The sequence below is a fragment of the Aegilops tauschii genome, chromosome 3 (genome assembly GCF_002575655.3).
Source record: "Aegilops tauschii subsp. strangulata cultivar AL8/78 chromosome 3, Aet v6.0, whole genome shotgun sequence".
NCBI lineage: Eukaryota > Viridiplantae > Streptophyta > Magnoliopsida > Poales > Poaceae > Aegilops > Aegilops tauschii.
Window position 1 is genome coordinate 552,192,837 of NC_053037.3, and position 20,665 is coordinate 552,213,501.

At 44.7% G+C, this 20,665-nt stretch overlaps 1 long non-coding RNA gene across 1 annotated transcript; it reads right to left on the reverse strand.

Moving 5' to 3' along the window:
- Positions 1-4,153: 4,153 nt before the first annotated feature.
- LOC120976203 (uncharacterized) lies at positions 4,154-11,590 on the reverse strand. Its single transcript, XR_005771453.2, has 2 exons — positions 11,009-11,590; positions 4,154-4,596 (listed from the first exon to the last, which is right to left on the reverse strand). It is a non-coding gene; the product is annotated as an uncharacterized lncRNA (long non-coding RNA).
- Positions 11,591-20,665: the final 9,075 nt, after the last annotated feature.

The following is a 20,665-nucleotide window of genomic DNA, read 5'->3' on the forward strand; positions in this document are numbered from 1 at the left end:
TGCATGACTGTAAATGAAGCTGATAAAAGGGTATACTATGGAACCATCAAAGAGATTTGGGAGCTTGACTATGTGAAAGTTAAGGTGGCATTATTCAGGTGCGCATGGATCCCTCTTGGTCAGGTAAGGATTGATGAGTACGGGAAGACCTATGTTAACAGGACAATGATGGCATATCACACGGACCCATTCATTCTTGCCAGCGATGCTACCCACATTTTCTTTATGGAAGACCCCTTGCATAAGAACGGCCATTTAGCGATGCATGGGAAGAGAAGGGTACTGGGTGTCGATGATGTTGCCAATGAGGACGAGTATGATGAATTTTATGAGTTGCCAGCCAAGGGATCACGCACCCGTGTAACAGAGCAGCGTAAAATCATCAAAAACCCCAAGTTCATTCGGGGTCAACTTAATGATCCCAGTTCCCCCATGTACATAGGAATTAATCTGTAAGACTAGTCTTTATGCCTACCCTGCAACTTAATTCGTTCAATTTAGAACTGTCGTGTGTACTGAATTTGTGAGTTATGCCCGGTTTTCTGTTGATGTAAGAACCGTTAATATGTTGACCTTGATATGCTATCAGCTCAGGCAATGAATATGAACTATTTTTTGTTATTACTATTATTCTTATATCATAGAGGTAACACACTCAATTGATCTCACTATAGTATGTGTGAACAAAAATATGCAATCTGGTTTGCGAATAGCACACGGTTCGTTGATGAAAGCCGTGTGCCGACCAAAGCCCGCCGCCCCGCCCACGATCTGACTCATGCTTTCTGATTGGCCAGAACCCAAACCCCATGGATCGTACGTCTGCACCATTGGATGCTACCAGATCGAACGGCGATCCTCATCCCTTTCGACAGCACATGCAGTTCCAGTTGTAATTTTATTTTTATGCACAAAATGCACGTTAATCTCAAAAAATTTCTTAAATATAGCTAACGATACCTGAAATGCGCCAGAAAATCAAACCCATGGTATAATGGTGATTGTGTACCGTGGAAATTTTTTATGAGGCCGAACGATGAAGTCACCGGCCACAGGAGTTTGAATTGACACGTCTCCTTTTGGAAAACCATGATCCTTCATGTGAGATGCTCCGATTTGGAAGGATCGGTCATCAAAACTTGCACCAAACTTTACAAATTCTTTTCCACGGGTTCGTGAGAGCACGCCACAGGCACACATCGATTTTGATGATGTCCGAACTCCATCTGAATTTCCTGTAATTAAAATACCAACTAGGCCTACGCCAGTGGCAGCACCTCGCGGCCGAAATGTTTGAAACTTCTCCCCGCTTCTCGAACAAATGGATGAAAACTCACAAAGTGACGCACAAATGATCTGTACACCTTTGCTAGGCTGATAGTAAGTGGGTATCATAGCTAGCATCCTGCATGCCAACTAGGCAATTTCGATGAGCTATCATAGAATTAATTAAATGAAGAAAGAGAGGGTTAAGTATCATATCATGAAACCGTATCATAATAAATGCTATGCTACTATGTGTCATGCATGACAATATAAATAAAGTACTACATATGATACTAGTAACATCACACATATCTAGATAAAATAGATGATGTGGCAAGCAATAAATGAAGAAATGGAGGAAAGTGGTAACATAGCTAGTTACTAGTAGTATGAGTAACATCACACATATCAAGGCAAAATTAGTCTATAGCCTAATAAATGAAGTTTTGCATGTTACCACACATACGTTACTCCCCGCTATAGAGGTAGTAACATAGACTAGTAACATGTGCATGTTACTAGTCTATGTTACTACCCGTTGTGGCTAGTCTAACTAGCTATGTTACCACTTTCCTCTATTTTCTTCATTTATTGCTTGCCACATCATCTATTTTATCTAGATACGTGTGATGTTACTACCTATGTTACTCCCACTGTGGGTAGTCTAAGCAGGCTATAGGGAATAGAATAATATATATGTGCTTATTAGTTGGAGGAAAGAGAAGAGAAGCGGGCTCTTGGTTAGTAGAGCCAGTTGCAACACGAGGCCCAAGACACTTTGTGAGGATGTAAGGTGGGCCAACTATTGATAAACTAGTACGTATTTAAAACTTATTGTGCATGCCCGCTAAGAGGTTGGTTGTATATGACATGGCAACTTCTTATAGCCGACCCTTGGATGTATTATTAACCATGCTCTTAGTGAGGTAGCTAGTATATCATAGACGACTAGCTAGTATCAGACTAGCCACAATGGGAGTAACTTCAGCTGTAACATCGACTCCAACTCAGCAAACTTGCTTATGTGGCAATAAGTTAATGAGGAGAGAGATAGTTTCAGTAACTTAGCTAGTTACTGTAACATCACATGTCCCAATGCAATATGAGTCTATAACCTAATAAATGAAGCTTTGCATGACACTACACTTATGTTACTACCCACTATGAAGGTAGTAACATAGTCTAGGGATATGTGTATGTTACTAGTGTATGTTACTCTCCATTGTGGCTAGTGTCATACTCCCTCCTTTCCGGTTTAGGCTGGTTGTAATGGTAGTATCATAAGCGGTATCATGCATGCCAACTAGACTTTCTGGATGATGTGGCACACAATTAAATGAGGAAAGAGAGGATGTGGTATCATATCATGATACCGTGCCATATTAAATGTTGTACTACTAATCTGTGTGATGCATGCCAATTAATAAGGCAACCTAAGATACTAACTTATGATACTATGCATTACGGAAGTAGTATCATATGCATGATACTAGTATATGATACTCGCCATTACAACCAGCCTTACAGGCCTCAATTCAAAAATCTCACCAACCAAGGTAGATGGTGAGTGGTGGAATACTTTTTGTAGTTTGCAAAAATACCCAATTAATGCTTTTGTTTTCCTCAAAAAATTATGTTCTCCAATGTATTAATTACAATACATACATGCATATATAAAGTACATGCATTGGTCAACTTTCTCTTAATACTTGCATGCAATGATTTCATGCACCTTGGAATCTAGACATGTGATGGGGAACAACCAAATTGAGCCTTATAAAATGGGAAAACTAAAATTTTGAGATAAGCCTATAAACCAGAAAGGAGGGAGTATATATGCGTGATACTAGTATATGATCGACAATACCTCCGTAATGCGTGCATGCATAACATCATAAGTTAGTATCTTAGGTTCCTTATTAATTGCCATGCATGATACAAAGTAGTACAACATTTATGATACGGTATCATGATATGATACCACACCCTCTCTTTCCTCATTTAACTGTGTGCCACATCATCCAAAAAGTCTAGTTGACATGCATCATACCGCTTGATACTCCCATATTACGACCAGCCTTATTAGGGTGGCCATAGTGGGGGTATCATAGCCGGTATCATGCACTCGGGAATAGAAAATATGATGATGCAGAAAAGAAGCAGTAACATAGGTAGATACCGTAACATATATATATATAATAAATGCTATACTACTTTGTGTCATGCATGGCCATAAATACGGTCATCTATGATATATACTACTCTATGATACTATATATGCACTATGAAGGTACGTACATAGAATCATATACATGATACTATATAAATAGGAGTATATATATATATAGTATATGATACTCCCCACTATACAAGGCTGGCCATAGTGGTGGTATCATAGTCGACGATGTCATGCACTCGGAAATAGCAAGTACGTTGATGTGGCAAAGAATTAAATATATATAAAGAGGGTTAGAGTAACATATAGGTAGATACCGTATCATGTTAAATGCGATGCTAATTTGTGTCATGCATGGCAATAAATATGATCTATATATGATACTATACTCTATGTATTATATAGAGAGAATTCCTTATTTAACACTGGCTTTAAATTTTTTGCCCTATTTGACACTGAGAAACTTTTTCTTCCTTATCTAACACCAATTCTAAAATTTGTTCCCTTTATGACACTTCCATCTATTTTAAGTACTAACGGTGTTAAGTGACACCTGAAAAGACGATTTTACCCCTGATGTAACATGTGACCAAAGACTTCACATGAGGAGTAATAACTTTTCCCTATTGTTAAAAGCAAAATTGGGCAAAACCTCCCCTGTAAATTCAAAAGATTGGGCAGAACCTCCGACTAATTTAACGCCACACAATCCACATATACATAATTCAACACACAGTATTTAAATTTGCCAATGGCACGAGACATAAACATTGAGGTTCACATCCAAGTATACATATATATGACTTGAACCTATCTAGGTACACATATATGAGTCCAAATCTGACCATACATCATATGAGCAACACAAAAGTGACTCTCATCATTTACAGGTTCACATATATACTCCAAGTCCATACATACATGCCATGAGTTGCACAAAAGTGACTTTAGAATGAGACCTTTAGAATCACATACATGAGTGCAAGTCACGGAACATAACATGAGCAGCACCAAGAACATCTGTTGTCCATATTTCAAACTCCAGCATTAGAATATTTTGGCGTTTGGGAATTTGGAGTTCTCCATCTACACAGAACAGCAGGCAGGACTAAAAATGACATGGCCACGTGAGAGATTACAACCAAGTATAGGCACTGCAAATAGCAATAAGAATAAAATCATATAAGTAATTAACTTTGAAGAATAAATAGAATAATAAGAGGTCTAGTGTTAGGAATTAAGAAGCAACTGATGCAACGAACGGGGAACGATTAATAATGGGATCCGTTAAATCACCGTTATGATTTGATTCTGGACAATGCATCAGTTAGTGAGCACACACAAAATGAATCTAGCCAAGTATCACATTCAAAACCATGCTATGTTATACCGTCGTACAAACAGTAAGCCGTGAGGATGACAAATGACAAGGACAGGCATCTTATTTTCGAGAACAAGGACATATATCTTCAGTGTATTGAATTATTGATACTTTGCTATGTTATACCGTAGTACAATGAGATGAAAAGATGCACATATTATGGATGGGGTATGCCTCAAACTAGCAACATTCTAGACTAACTAACAGCAACTCCAACCGAAGCCACTGCAATTCTGGAGGAAATGCATCGAAAACAGACTCCAACATGACCAGGAGGATGTGACTGTAAGACGGCATGGTTAACAGAAATGGAAGTGACAAGACTTGTCAAAAGTAGAGGAAGTATCAGACAACAATTTTTTTAGCTGCCTAGCAGAAACCTCATGTTATTTGGTAAGAAAATGAGGACTTGGCACTATTTCTACAATATCAAGTTCTTCCCTCCTTGTCATGCTGGAGCAAAGCCTAGTAGCAGATTACTATAACTTGTGAATTGAAAGCTAACAAAAAAGTATAATTGTCCTAACATATGAGCAAAGCTCCAGGGAAACTTAGTTTTCAATATTAAAGCTATAACCGAACATTTGCTAGGGCGAATTGAAACAAATGTGCATGATTGGATTTGAAGCCTGCACGGGTAGGTTTTACTCAATTTCTTAAAGCCACGAATTGCTAGTACAAATTATGTTCAAATGCTAGATATCTAAATACAGTACAGGGAATGAACTGTTCCAGAAATTGAATATGTCAGGAGTAGTGTCGAGGATATACCCCGCGGTATGACGCGGCCGGAAGTATGACCCGGCCGGACTTGGCGCTTCACCGTGACCCGCCGGAGGACTGGCGACTCACGGGTCTGGCGGCTCACTGTCAGACGACTCACGAGCCTGACGACTCACGGATGACCCCGACGGCAGGTCAGATAGAAGACTAGGCCCAAGGCCCAGAAGGCCGGCTCATGTTATGGGCGCATGTCGACTCCGAGTCGTTTCCAACCTCGCGCTGGCCGTACCGGTTCTGCCTCCGCATCGCTCCAACAGCCGCCGCTGGTACGTACATAGCAAAGGAAAAGAAGACCACAATTTGGAGAAGGACACGGACGAAAACCAATTGATCCAGCCACGACCCGGAAGCGGACGTCTCCGTAGACCCGGGCTCGACCATTTGACTCGCCTCCGCCTCTGCCGCGAGCCGCTCGCCGCAACAGTCGTGCCAAGCTGGCCTTGGCCTGCGCCTCGACCGCAAGTCTGCACATGAGCCACCACCACTGGCGTGTCACCTCACCCGCGTCTGCGCCACACTCGCTGAAGAGCCGCTTCGGCCCTGAGTCGCCTCTGGCACATGCGCCGGCCGGCTCTCCGCCTTTGCCGCTTCTGCTGCATGACCACAAGTCACTTCCTCCGCTCGCCCTCGCCACGGCCGCGGCTGAAGCCTCGCCTCCGGTTTATATGCCTCCTGCGTGCGTCATCGGCATCTGCAGTCCAACATACGTTGACACTGGAGGCCGTGCAAGCATCTGTACCATGTCAGGCTACCGGAAAATCCATCCAACACCAGCATCCTTGTTTATTTGACAAGAATATCAGGTGCTATTTGTCTAAACTTTTACTGGTATAATTAGGTATCATCCAAAGCTTTTTTCATGGTATGTTATTGTATACATAGGTCAATTACCTCGTGATTAAAGTATGATCCGATCCTGGCGCGCTGTCAATGGAGGTCGCGTTTATATCCGCACTATATCAAAAGGCTTAACAGATGTGCGCAAATCGCCGCCGCAGCGGTCCGGTCTACATCAACTCACCGGGACCACGCGTGTAACCGGTTCATTCGACCATACCCGCGCCGGCTCAACCGCCCGCGCCCACGGCCGACCCGTCTGTCCGCGCGGCTTACAATGCCGCGGCCGACTCACGCGTCCGCCCTGTCCTTTAAATATCGTGGTTGACTCCGATATGTCTATCAACAAATCAGAGCCGCTCCTACGGTCCTGAGCCGCCAGGGGCGTATTCAGCCGTCTCTGTCGCGATAAACGGATCATCTGTCGTCCAAACAAATCAGGTGATATCCATCCAAGTTTGTTTATTAGAACATGTTGGTTTTTGTCAAAAACAAGTTTATCTTTGCCTTGGTCTGCAATATTGTTGATGCATGGCAATTATTTATGACAAAAAGTGATATTATACTGCGGTGACTGAGGCACGCCAACATCTTTTGGCACGGGTGGCCGTCGTTACTCAACGGGCTCCCGCACCGGCTTCAAGCACCGTGGCCGTCTCTCGCGACCGCGCCGGCTTACAACGCCGTGGCCGTCTCTCGCGACCCCTCCGGCTTACAACAAGGAGGACAACTTGTCCGTCCGCACCGGCTTACAACGTCGCGGCCGGTTCATCTGTCTGTGCCGCCTCAGATGTTGCGGTCATCTTTACCATCCGACTCCTGCGGCCTGGTCTAAATCAACACATCGGGCCGCACCTGTCTGCATAAGCTGTTTAATTGAGTATGAGCAGGTCACTACTTGGGAAGCCTGGTTTTTCTTCCAACAAATTGGAGGCAAATTATCATATACTATCAACCGCCGTCGGCACCAGATGGCTCAATGGACATGCGCACAAGTCACCGTCACTACAGTTTGGTTGAACTTCAATCAGCCAGTCGGAAGGAACCATTGGCCGAGTTGCTGACACGGCTCATACGGGATCATTTATAACCCGCCGCAGTCACCTCAACCTTCTGTGGATACACATCGTGCTATCAACACCAATGATATACAAGTTATGCCGGTTTATATCACGGTTAAATATGGAGAATCTCAAGCCAACTCCTCGAGTCATCTTGAGACTCGGGGGCTACACTGACATGACTCGGGAACCCCGGGTCGTTGGAGGGAATGATAACCCGGTTCCGGAGGCTGCTACCATATTGACGAAAATTTAAAGGCCGTCAGAAAATTGCCAGTTCAAAATAAAGATTCCGGTTTAAAATCCGGTTCAAGAGATATCTCTCTCCTGCAAAGTTTTGAAGCTTTCAAATCCGGTTCAAACATCCGGCTCAAGGTAAATTTATATATTATAAAGCTTTGAAGCTCTCAATATCCGTTTTACAAATTTCCGGTTCAAAAAGAGGTTGTCTCTCGCAAAGTTCGAGTTCTCAGGAAAAATTAAAGGGACCAAAGAGAGTCTATTACAAAGCACAACTCAAATATAGGTACCGTGCTTAATGACCATTGGGAGCTGATCGTATTCGAATTTAGCTTAACCCTTTTGGTGTGACCCTGATCGTATTCGAATCAGAGTCGTTAAATATTCTCATGATCACTAGGGGGCTTCCTGTTCAAACATAGGTCGTATTCGAACCAAAGAGAACATAGTTGTCGATACCCTTTTGATCGGCACACTGCCGAGCACACTAGGGGGCTTCTTGATCGTATTCGAATCATAGCTCAACCCCTTTTGAGAACCGACGTGGATCGTATTTGAATCAGCGTCGTTAAACAACTCTCAAGGTCATTTGGGGGCTTCCTGTTCAAACATAGGTCGTATTCGAACCAAAGAGAACATAGCTATCGGTACCCTCTTGATCGGCAACGCCAAAGCCACTGGGGGCTATATGATCGTATTCAAATCTTAGCTTAACCCCTTTGGACGGTTTTCTGATCGTATTCGAATCAGAAGCCTCAAAATTTTTGAAGTCTCTTTTTGCAAACAATTTTTGGATTTTATTTGAAGCTCTTTTTCATATGTAAAGTGTATATGAGTGGTTGCTATTTAACCCGGCTTGATTTGTCGATGATAAATCGCCAGCTTATGAACAATCATCATCTATGTGGAAGCATTGGCTTCTAAGGATTGGGTTATCACCCTTACTGCACGGGTCATGTAAACCGGCAGTACAAATTCAATATCACAGTGGTTATATGTGAGATATTATGACCCGCCCTGCGGTAAACCGCCAAGGGTTCTTGTGATCTACTTGCGTGCAGGATAAGACTACATTTGGGTGGTTACCCGCCCTAGTTTTTGACGTTAAGTCGCCAGGGTATATGTTGTTTAAACTTTGCAGGACTTACAGAGCTATGACTTACATAAATGATTAAATTCAAGCCCATCATCATAGATGGAAATTGGTGTCTCAAAAGGGTTATCAATTCTTGATTTTCTCAAAGGCTATAAGCCGCCGGGTTGTACAAATTCCGGCTTACAATGGAGGCGTATTAAATCGCCATCGGCCAAGAGCCGCCGGGTATTTAAACTCCGGATTGACTTATCAACAGATGAGGTATTCAAAGTCGCTTTGGCGCACTGGCTATTATTTTATCAATGGATATGATTTATTATACAATGAAAGGAATAGTCCCGAGTCGCTGCAGGCTTACGACCCGGCACTTGGGGGCTACATTATTCAAATTGATATTATATCGAATATGCAAGTCCCATGTTACTGCCAGCATATACCATGGCACTTGGGGGCTAATGTAAAGACATTTTTTGCTCAACTTATTGAAGACCCGACTCATCACATTGTAATGAGCCGGCCCTTGGGGGCTACCAATTGCTCCTGTCAAAAATTCAAGGTACACAAGCTTTAATCCATTATATTGAAAGATCCACTGCTCAGTTGGTAGAGTACAAAGCTCTTAACCTTGTGGACGTGGGTTCAAGCCCCATGGTGGAGATTACATCATATGATGTTATTATCAATGAATCATATACAAAGTCCGAGCTCAGTAATATCTTATTAAGCCGGCCCTTGGGGGCTACACGTTGCTGCTCAAGTTTACATGGTTATATCTACAAAGTCCCTGCTCATTATTGCATAATGACCCGGCCGTTGGGGGCTACACTGGTTGAAGTTTTTAAGAGCATAAGGCAATTACAAGTCCCAGGTTGCTGCAAGCATGACAACCCGGCACTTGGGGGCTACAAGTGATACATATAAGGGGGAAAATCTTCAAAATTCTCAGTTTGGAGAAGATCAAGTTGACCCGGTGTTTGCAACAATCATGATCCGGTGTCACCAAATAATTATGACCCGGCGTCAGTAACAGTTATGACCCGGTGTTATCAATATTTACAAACCGGCAATTTTGGTTATGATAAACCGGCAAGTTTTACCTCTTCAAGCCGGCTGAAAGTCAGATGAGTATCTCAAGACCAATATCTTTTAAAGCCGGTGCTTTGGAAACCGATTCAAGTGGATTGTTTCTTACAATATTTCTCTACAAGAGACCAATGCCAGCAAATTGACTCTGAAGCTGGCCTATTGATCCGGATTTTCAAAGGAAGTATCTGGAATTTTTGCATTGGCAAAATTTGAACATATCTGCTAAAGAGATTTGCTATGAGATTATGGGTACATATCAAGAAGGAAGATGACAAGGACTTAAGGATGATCAAGTGCCGGCTTACAAAGAATATTTAACCCGGAACACAACTTGTCAAATTTGTTCTTGTGTTTATATTGCAGATTAGTTTAACATGGATAAATCCAAATTAAACTGGGGGCTAATGTCGGGGATATACCCCGCGGTATGACCCGGCCGGAAGTATGACCCGGCCGGACTTGGCGCTTCACCGTGACCCGCCGGAGGACTGTCGACTCACGGGTCTGGCGGCTCACTGTCAGACGACTCACGAGCCTGACGACTCACGGATGACCCCGACGGCAGGTCAGATAGAAGACTAGGCCCAAGGCACAGGAGGCCGGCTCATGTTATGGCGGGCCGGCTTAAAAGGAAAGGGATGATGAATATTTCCTTTACGCGGAAGCAAGACCCGGACTTGTATTCAACTTGTAAGAAAAGATAGATTAGCCTTAGTCCTACTAGGACTCCTTATGTAACCCGCCCCTCCGACTTATATAAGGAGGGCGCAGGGCTCCCCAAAGAGGGACGAGCAACAAGAAACAATCTCTAGGGCTAGACATCGGGAGCCGGTTCCCGGCGACTCTCCCGTGATCATAATGAGACCTAGCCTCAAACAGCATGTAGGGTTGTTACCGGATGATGTTTCCCGGGGCCCGAAGCTGTCTAAACCCTTGTCTTGTGTTGCGTCTCTCGATTCCGCCCAACCCCTCTCAAGCTACTACATAGATGCGCTGGCCTCACGACTAAGTCCTGACACTAAGGACATCTGTCGTGACAATTCCACGACAAGTAGTGCTAAGGGAAGGAGGCCGAGATATACCACTTTCCAGGGTTCATCACTTTTAGAGTGCCAACCGAGCCGTGCCCTGGCCTGAAGCTGCTGCCGAGGCCGACCCAGCAGTGCCCTGGCCGGAGTCTCCAGCCACTCCCGCGCCCTGGCCTGAGCCCGCTGCAGCCGATCCAACACCACCTGCAGAAGCTGCGCCATCGCCACCCTCAATTGCGCACTCACCCGTTCCCTCCACAGCGGCAGCCGCGCCCTGGCCCAAGCCCACCGCAGCCCCGCCGTGGGCATCGGTCACCAACGCTAGATCCACAGCCGCGCCAAGGCCTGACCCGTCTGCCGCGCCCTGGCCATCTGCTGCGGCCGTCTCCATCCGCTGCACCGCCTCCATCCATAGCACTAAGCCGCTGCCGCCGCTATGGTTTGCCGCCGCGTTAGGGTTGGGGAGAAAGGGGATGACAAGAGAGCGTCGGGTTGGGACTCGGTAGAGAAGAGAGAGGCCGGTTTGGCCTTTGTTTTCTTTTTTCTAATGTTTATTATTAACAGGGGCAATTTCGTCCAACCGCAAAGAACTGACATTGGTCAATGCAGATTTTAACGGTGTCTCCTAACAGAACTGACGGAAGTGTTAGAAAGGGCAAAAAAATTACACTTGCTGTTATATAAGGAAGAAATTTCTTTGCAGTGTTAAATAGGGAACCAATATTTAAAATAGTGTTATATAAGGAATTTTCTCTATTATATATACTATGCGCTATAATTAATTAAAGGTAGTATCATACACTAGTATCATATATATTGTATATTCATGATACTAGTATATGACACTCTCCACTATACTCGTGATTTCTTACCGTGGAATAAAATTGGAGGCGAAATGATGAACTCATGTTTTCATTCGAACAAAAATATGATGTTAGGTAATGTAATGTTTTCAAAGAGCACACGCTTCACTCACGAAAGTCGTGTGTCCACTAAACCGTGGCTGATGCACCCCCCACCCCTCTGCCACGCGCGCAATCTGAGTCGTGTGTTCTGATTGGCCAGAACCCAAACCCCATGGATCGTACGTCTGCACCGTTGGATTCTCCTTGATCGAACGGAGATCCTCATCCATTTCGGCAACACATGTACATGTTTTCAAATAGCCCCTCCCAAAAAAATTCAAATAGCACACGGTTCACACATGAAAGTCGTGTGCCTAACAAACTGTGGCCGATGCCCCCCTTACTGCGCGCGCAATCTAAGTCGTGCGTTCTGATTGGCCAGAACCCAAACCCCACAGATCGTACGTCTGCACCGTTGGATGCTCCCAGATGAAACAACAATCCTCATCCCTTTCGACAGGAAATGCATTCCGGCTAGGAATTGATTTATATGCCAACATGCATGATAAATGCCAAAAAATGTCTTACATATAGCACACAAGACCTAAAATGCGCCAGCAAATCAAACCCGTGGTAAAATTGTGATTGGCTTACGTGGGAAAAATTTAGAGGCGAAACGATGAACTCACGTCTTCATTTGAAAATTAGTACGTCTTCATTTCAAACGAAATTATTCTGTTTATGCACACGAACGCTTAGAGGCAACCGTTTGCATAGGCCTTTCCGCGCGCGCGGCGACCGGGGATATCTTTCACCCTTTTCACCTAGGCCGCCAACACCCGGAGTCCCCAACACCCCCCACCGTCCGCTCGTGTTTCACTCAACTAGTCCACCCAATCTCCTTCGCCAACTCCCCCCTCCCCCCGATCCACAACAGAACCCTCTCTGCTGCCGCCGTGCTCACCCCGGCCGTGTGCCCGCTCTTCGGTGTCAAGCCTACCTCCACTGTCGTTCCCAACACGCGGCGGCCCATGCCTGGCCATCTTCGTTTGCTCGCCAACCACCCTCGAGCATATCGATGCAGTAACCCTCGCCTCTCCTGTGGTCCGGCCGGGTTTGCATTAAGAAGCATGTTAGTTACTGCTCTCCATCACGGTGAGGCATATTTCCTTGCAACCCCTCTTCCAATTTCGTTCCGTATGTTCCCAAATTGGCTATAAAATAACGAAGAGCGTATATATGTTCATTATCTCTGTATTTGTTCCAATAAGTTATAGCCTATTTACAGATCATGGGCGCTCGAGTCACACAAACTTAACAAATTAGCCGTACATTTTCTAAATTATTGCATGGCATGTTTAGAAAGCTTGATACCAAGTTGTTAGTTTTATGCTTATCCTCCTTTCCTGAGTTTCGCATGTGTTCTCTGTAGATGCCGAGTAGCAGCGACATCACTCATTCAGGCCATGTATCTTCATTTGATTCGGACAACCCTAGGTCTTCAGTAGATTGTGAGGGATCAAGTAGTCTTGAACGGGATAGAGTTGCAGCAATTACCCTTCCGGTCAGGACACGGAGGAACGCTCCAAGGAAACCCACACACTAGCCTAAAGTTGTATATGAAGTAACCGAGATTGATTTAAAGTCCTGGGCTCCAACTAAACCAGATAAAGCACGCATGAGTTTCAGGAGTGTGTGTGGATTTGTTGGCAGGGCAAGGCTCAACATTAATCTGCCGGGGTTTCGAAGGCTGACACAGAAACACGGCAAAGGATAGTCTAGGAGATCATGGATCACTTCAATGTTCCAGAGTAGTGGAGAATGCAGGTGGAACACGCTGCACTGAAGAAGGCTAGGGATGCTTGGAGAAACTGGAAGCACGTGTTGTACAAGAAGTACTTGAGTGAAGGCAAGGACCCAATCCCCGCATACCCCCAAATTACAAAGGCAGACTGGGCAGAATTCAAAAGGGTCAGGCAACTAAAGAGTTTGCTGAGAAGAGTTTCAAGCAATCGGAACTTCAGAAGAAGAACATACACCCCCACCGTATGGGTATGGCAGGATACTACGGCATGAAACTGGTATGGGAATAGAAGGACAAAGAAGCAGTAGCGGCGGGTGGGAATTCGGCCTTTAGTGAAATCAGGGGCGAACGCGCCAGAGACTACTTGCGGGCACGTGCAAAGAGGCGTGATGACGGAACTTATTACTTTGAAAACGCATGTGACGCCAAACTGTATGAAGTGATGTTAGAAGCTTCCATGATCCCTAGAAGGTGCTACATGAACTCAGGGCCATGTGGCATTCTGTCCATTGCTCTGGACACAAAAGAGCCCTGTCGTGGAATTGTCACGGCAGATGTCCTAGTGTGAGGACTTAGTCGTGAGGCCAACGTATCTATGTGGTAGCTTGAGAGGGGTTGATCGGAGTCGAGAGACGCAACACAAGACAAGGGTTTAGACAGCTTCGGGCCCCGGGAAACATCATCTAGTAATAACCCTACATGCTGTTTGTGGCTAGGTCTCATTATGATCATCAGGGAGTCACCGTGAACCGGCTCTCCAAGTTGTATCTAGCCTTAAGATTATTTTTCTCTCTCCCTTGGGGTGCCATGCCCCTCCTTATATATGTTGAAGGGGCGGTTTACATGACTAGTCCTAGTAGGATTAGGATTACTCTATTACAAGTGGAGTCCTAGTCTTGCTTACTTTGTAGGAGAATATTCCTTATGCCTTTCCTCTTAAGCCGGCCCATCATCATATGAGCCGGCCTACTGGGCCTTGGGCCTTGTCGTCCGTCTGACCCGCCCGCCGGGTTACTAATGAGTCGCCAATATCAGGCGGGTTACCCGTGAATCGCCAAGCTCCAGTCGGGTCATACATCCAGCCGGGTTACACCGCGGAGTATATCCCCGACATTAGCCCCCGGTTTAATTTGGATTTATCCATGTTAAACTGATCCTGCAAAATAACTCAAGAACAAATTTGACAGGTTGTGCTCCGGGTTAAATATTCTTGTAAGCCGGCACCTGATCATCCTTAAGTCCTTGTCATTTCCTTCTTCTAGAAAATTCGAGTCAATAGACTAGCTTCATAATCAATTTGCTTGAGAAGAAATATTGTAAATAAAGAATCCATTTGAGTCGGCCCTCAATGCTCTGACTTGACAAAAATATTGGTCTTCAAATATTCAACTGATATTCAGTCGGCTTGAAAATGTAGAACTTGCCGAGCTATGATTTCCAAAATCGCCGGGTTATAAAACCTGATGACTCTGGGTCATGACTGTTATAGACGCCGTGTCATGATTGTTGCCAACACCGGGTCACACAATTAATCTCCTGGTTTGCTCAAAATTGAGAATTTGAAAATGTTCCTCCTTATATGCATATCACTTGTAGCCCCCAAGTCTTAAGAAGGGAGCATAGCAACAGCTTAAGACTTGCTTCAATATAAATGTCGCAACTTTGAAGAAATCCGGGTTGTTCATCTCAGTCACTAGTCATAAAGTGAATATTCCACATATGTAGCCCCCAAGTGTCGGGTTGTCATGCTTGCAGCAACCTGGGACTTGTAATTGCCTTATACTCATAAAAATTTCAACCAGTGTAGCCCCCAAGGGCTGGGTCATTATGCAATATTGAGCAGGGACTTTGTAGATACGATCATGTTGATTTGAACAGCAACGTGTAGCCCCCAAGGGCCGGCTCAGCAAGACAATACTGAGTTGCGACTTTATATATACTTCATTGAAAATAACATCATATGATGTAACCCCACCATGGGGCTTGAACCCACGTCCACAAGGTTAAGAGTCTTGTCCTCTACCAACTGAGCAATAAACCCTTCAATATAATGGATTAAGGCTTGTGTACCTTAAAATTTTGACAGGAGCAATTGGTAGCCCCCAAGGGCCGGCTCACTACGATGTCATGAGTCGGGTCTTGTAACGCCCATGATGCGGCTATATCTCCCACGTGTCGAGGCACGACTTAGAGGCATAACCGCATTGTAGGTATTGTCGCAAGAAAGGTCATCTTCACACAATCCCATGTAATGAACAAGAATGGGATAACGAGAGTTGGCTTACAATCGCCACTTCACACAATACATAAATTAATTCATACATCATCCAAAAATCCACACATAGACCGACTACGATCAAATCCAAATGAAAATAAGATAACCCCAAATGCTAGATCCCCGATCGTCCCAACTGGGCTCCACTACTGATCATCAGGAAACGAAACATAGTAATGACCACGTTCCTCGTCGAACTCCCACTTGAGCTCGGTTGCGTCATCTGCACTGGTATCGTCGGCACCTGCAACTGTTTTGGTAGAATCTGTGACTCACGAGGACTCAGCAATCTCACACCCGCGAGATCAAGACTATTTAAGCTTATAGGAAAGGATGGTGTAATGAGGTGGAGCTGCAGCAAGCACTAAGCATATATGGTGGCTAACATACGCAAATGAGAGCGAGAAGAGAAGCAACGCAACGGTCGCGAAGCTAGAAATGATCAAGAAGTGATCCTGAAACTACCTACGTTCATGCATAACCCGAACCGTGTTCACTTCCCGGACTCCGCCGAAAAGAGACCATCACGGCTACACACACGGTTGATGTATTTTAATTAAGTCAAGTGACAAGTTCTCTACAACCGGACATTAACAAATTCCCATATGCCTCATAACCGCAGGCACAGCTTTCGAAAGATAATACCCTGCAGGGGTGTCCCAACTTAGCCCATTATAAGCTCTCACGGTCAACGAAGGATAAACCTTCTCCCGGGAGGACCCGATCAGTCTCGGAATCCCGGTTTACAAGACATTTCGACAATGGTAAAACAAGACCAGCAAAGCCTCCCGATGTGCCGACAAATCCCGATAGGAGCTGCACATATCTCGTTCTCAGGGCACAACGGATAAGTCAAGCTACGAGTAAAACCAGGCCTCGAGTTTCCCCGAGGTGGCCCCGCAGGCTGCTCGGTTCGGATCAACACTCGAAGGAGCACTGGCCCCGGGGGGGGGGGGTTAAATAAAGATGACCCTCGGGCTCGCGAAAGCCCAAGGGAAAAAGGCCTAGGTGGCAAATGGTAAAACCAAGTTTGGGCCTTGCTGGAGGAGTTTTATTCAAGGTGAACTGTCAAGGGGGTCCCATAAATCACCCAACCGCGTAAGGAACGCAAACTCAAGGAACATAGTACCGGTATGACGGAAACTAGGGCGGCAAGAGTGGAACAAAACACCAGGCATAAGGCCGAGCCTTCCACCCTTTACCAAGTATATAAATGCATTAATTAAATAAGAGATACTGTGATATGCCAAAATAATCCATGTTCCAACATGGCACCAACTTCAACTTCACCTGCAACTAGCAACGCTATAAGAAGGGCTGAGCAAAAGCGGTAATTTAGCCAAACAACGGTTTGCTAGGAAAGGATGGTTAGAGGCTTGACATGGAAACATGGGAGGCATGATATAGCAAGTGGTAGGTAGCGCAACATAGCAATAGAACGAACAACTAGCAAGCAAAGATAGAAGTGATTTCGAGGGTATGGTCATCTTGCCTGCAAGGTTCTCAGAGGTGTCGAAAGCTTGATCCTCGTAAGCGTACTCAACCGGTTCCTCGTTCACGAACTCGTCTCCTAGCTCTACCACAGCAAGAACATAAGCAATGGAACCACAATCAATCACGGGAAATGCACAAGCAACATGATGCAATACATGCATGATATGCGAGATATGGTATGCGATGCATATGCGTGCTCCAGAAGAAAAAGAATGAACAAGGCAGTAACTTGGCAAACCAAGTATGCCACTGGAAATATGAGATGATTTCGGTCAAAATCGATATAAAGATCACCGGAAACGGATGCACGGTTTGCAAATGGCAAGCAAAACAAGAATGACACGATTCTGCGATTAACACAATGATAGCACTTAGAATACATCAAGTAACTATGCTACAGCACTCCAACATAGCAATAAAGCATATGGCAGCAATCTAAAGGAGATTCTTAACAAAAGATGAACACTGAGCTATGGCTAGATCACACCATAACAGGCTCAAACAAGCATGGCAAAAGTGCAAAAGATATCAGTTTCACATACTTGGTGAAAATACTGAACATGGCAGAAACAGCATCAGGTAGCAAAGTTCAGAGCAAGCAATCAACATGCTACAGGAACTTAACATAGCAAAACAAGGCATGGCATGAATCTACTAAATGCATAGAACAAAAGTCCCTTACTGACCATGAGCCAAAAAGGACCAGAAGATATGATGGCTCCCATGTAAACATAGCAAGTTTCGTTAACAGGTTTCAGACTTCAGCAGAAAACAGAACATGGCATTAACAGAATTATGAAGGCATCTTTGTGGGCTTGATGCACCCACCACAAAGTAATGCATGACAAAAAAAGCATACCTACTGCAATATGGCATGTTTATGAAACTAACCATGGCAAGAGCAAGTTCATAGCATGTATGGATCAACTACAACAACCTTGGCAAAATTGAATATCATGTTAACATTCTGCCAGAAATATTTTATAGCAAAAGTAGAGCAAGATTGAGACATGCTAGGTTACTCCATAATTGCAAACAGGGGAACGGATGGATAGAGCACAACTATATCTACAAAACATCCTTACTGAACATACTCAAAAGAAGCATGGATCTCTCTGTAGACACATGGATACATGGCATCAAAATAACAGCAGTAACAGACTTAGCAAAATCCTATTTCTCTGAAAACAGAAACATCACGAAGCCTAGTTTGCATGCTTGTGCTAGTCACCACATAGATCACAAAAATACATGGCATACACCTCTGTAAAGATGGCATGGCATAGATCAAAACACCTGTAGAGCTCATGCCCATAAGATGCACACATCAAATGCAACAAAAATAACAAAACAAAATCAGACCAAAAGATGGAACCCCGAATGGAATTGGATGGAGACCAACATGGATATTTGCCAAATGTGGAGGTTTTACATCTGGGGTGTTACAACACTCCACCACTACAAGAGGATCTCGTCCCGAGATCTAGGACTGAAAGAACTCTGGATATTCAGAACGGAGGTGATCCTCGCGCTCCCAGGTGGCTTCTCAGTCGGAATGGTGTGACCACTTCACTTTCAGGAATTTGATAGACTTGTTGCGAGTTTTGCGCTCAGTTTCTTCAAGAATAGCAACGGGGTGCTCATGATAAGACAGATCTTCTTGGAGGTCAATCTCTTCGAAGTTGATAGTACGCTCAGGCGTCTTGAAGCACTTGCGAAGCTGTGACACGTGGAACACATCGTGCACGTTCACGAAATTGGAGGGAAGCTCAAGTTGATAGGCGAGGTCGCCTCTTTTGCCAATGATCTTGAAAGGACCCACGTATCTAGGGGCAAGCTTCCCTTTGATGACGAAGCGACGAGTGCCTTTCATTGGAGAGACGCGAAGGTAGACATGGTCTCCGATCTCGAAAGCCAAGTCACGGTGCTTGCTATCATAGTAACTCTTCTCGCGCGATTGCGCGGCTTTGAGATTTTCACGGATGACTTTACACATTTTTTCAGCCTCTGTGATTAAGTCATTGCCAAGAATTTGGCGTTCACCAGTCTCTGACCAATTGAGAGGAGTACGGCACTTTCTGCCATATAGAATCTCGAATGGGGCCTTGCCCGAGCTCGCTTGGAAGCTGTTGTTGTAGGAGAACTCGGCATATGGAAGACAATCTTCCCACTTCATGCCAAAGGAAATGACACAAGCCCTGAGCATATCTTCAAGGATTTGATTGACTCGCTCGACTTGGCCACTAGTTTGAGGATGGAAAGCTGTGCTGAAGCGAAGTTGGTGCCCATGGCCTTCTGGAAGGAGTCCCAGAACTTAGAAGTGAAGATGCTTCCACGATCTAAAGAAATCAATTGTGGAATGTCGTGCAAGGAGACAATCCTAGAGGTGTATAGCTCTGCCAACTGAGCTGCTGTGATAGATTCTTTGATTGGAAGGAAATGAGCCACTTTTGTAAGCTTGTCGATGACAACGAAGATAGCATCATTCCCGCGCTTGGACTTTGGAAATCCAGTCACGAAGTCCATTTCAATATGATCAAACTTCCATTCTGGAATAGCAAGAGGTTGGAGGAGACCAGCTGGTCGTTGGTGTTCTGCTTTCACCCTTCGACAGACATCACATTCGTTCACGAATTGAGCTATTTCTCGCTTCATTCGAGTCCACCAATACGACTGCTTGAGGTCATGGTACATCTTCGTACTTCCAGGGTGAATGGAAAGAAGAGAATTGTGTGCCTCGTTCATAATGACTTTTCTCAGATCGCCTTTAGGAACCACAATTCGACCCTCGAAGAAAAGAGTATCTTTGTCATCAATGTGGAAGCACTTGTATTTGGAAATGCCCTTGTCGATACCACGTTTCACCTTCTTCACCATGGCATCAAGAAGTTGTGCCTCACAAATTTGATCTTCCAAAGTAGGAGAGACTAGGAGGTTGGCAAGAAAGCCTTCAGGAACAACTTGGAGATTCAGTTTGCGGAAAGCTTCACAAAGGTCCGGTTGGAAAGGCTTAAGAATTAAGCTGTTGCAGTAAGCATTCCTGCTCAAAGCATCTGCAATGACGTTGGCCTTGCCTGGAGTATATTCAATACTCGGATTGTACTCTTGAATCATTTCGACCCATCGAGTTTGCCTGAGGTTGAGGTTGGGCTGAGTGAAGATGTACTTGAGACTCTTGTGATCGGTGAATATGTCCACTTTCCTTCCCAACAAGAGATGTCTCCATGTTATTAATGCATGGACAACTGCCGCCAACTCAAGATCGTGAGTGGGGTAGTTCTTTTTGTTGGGCT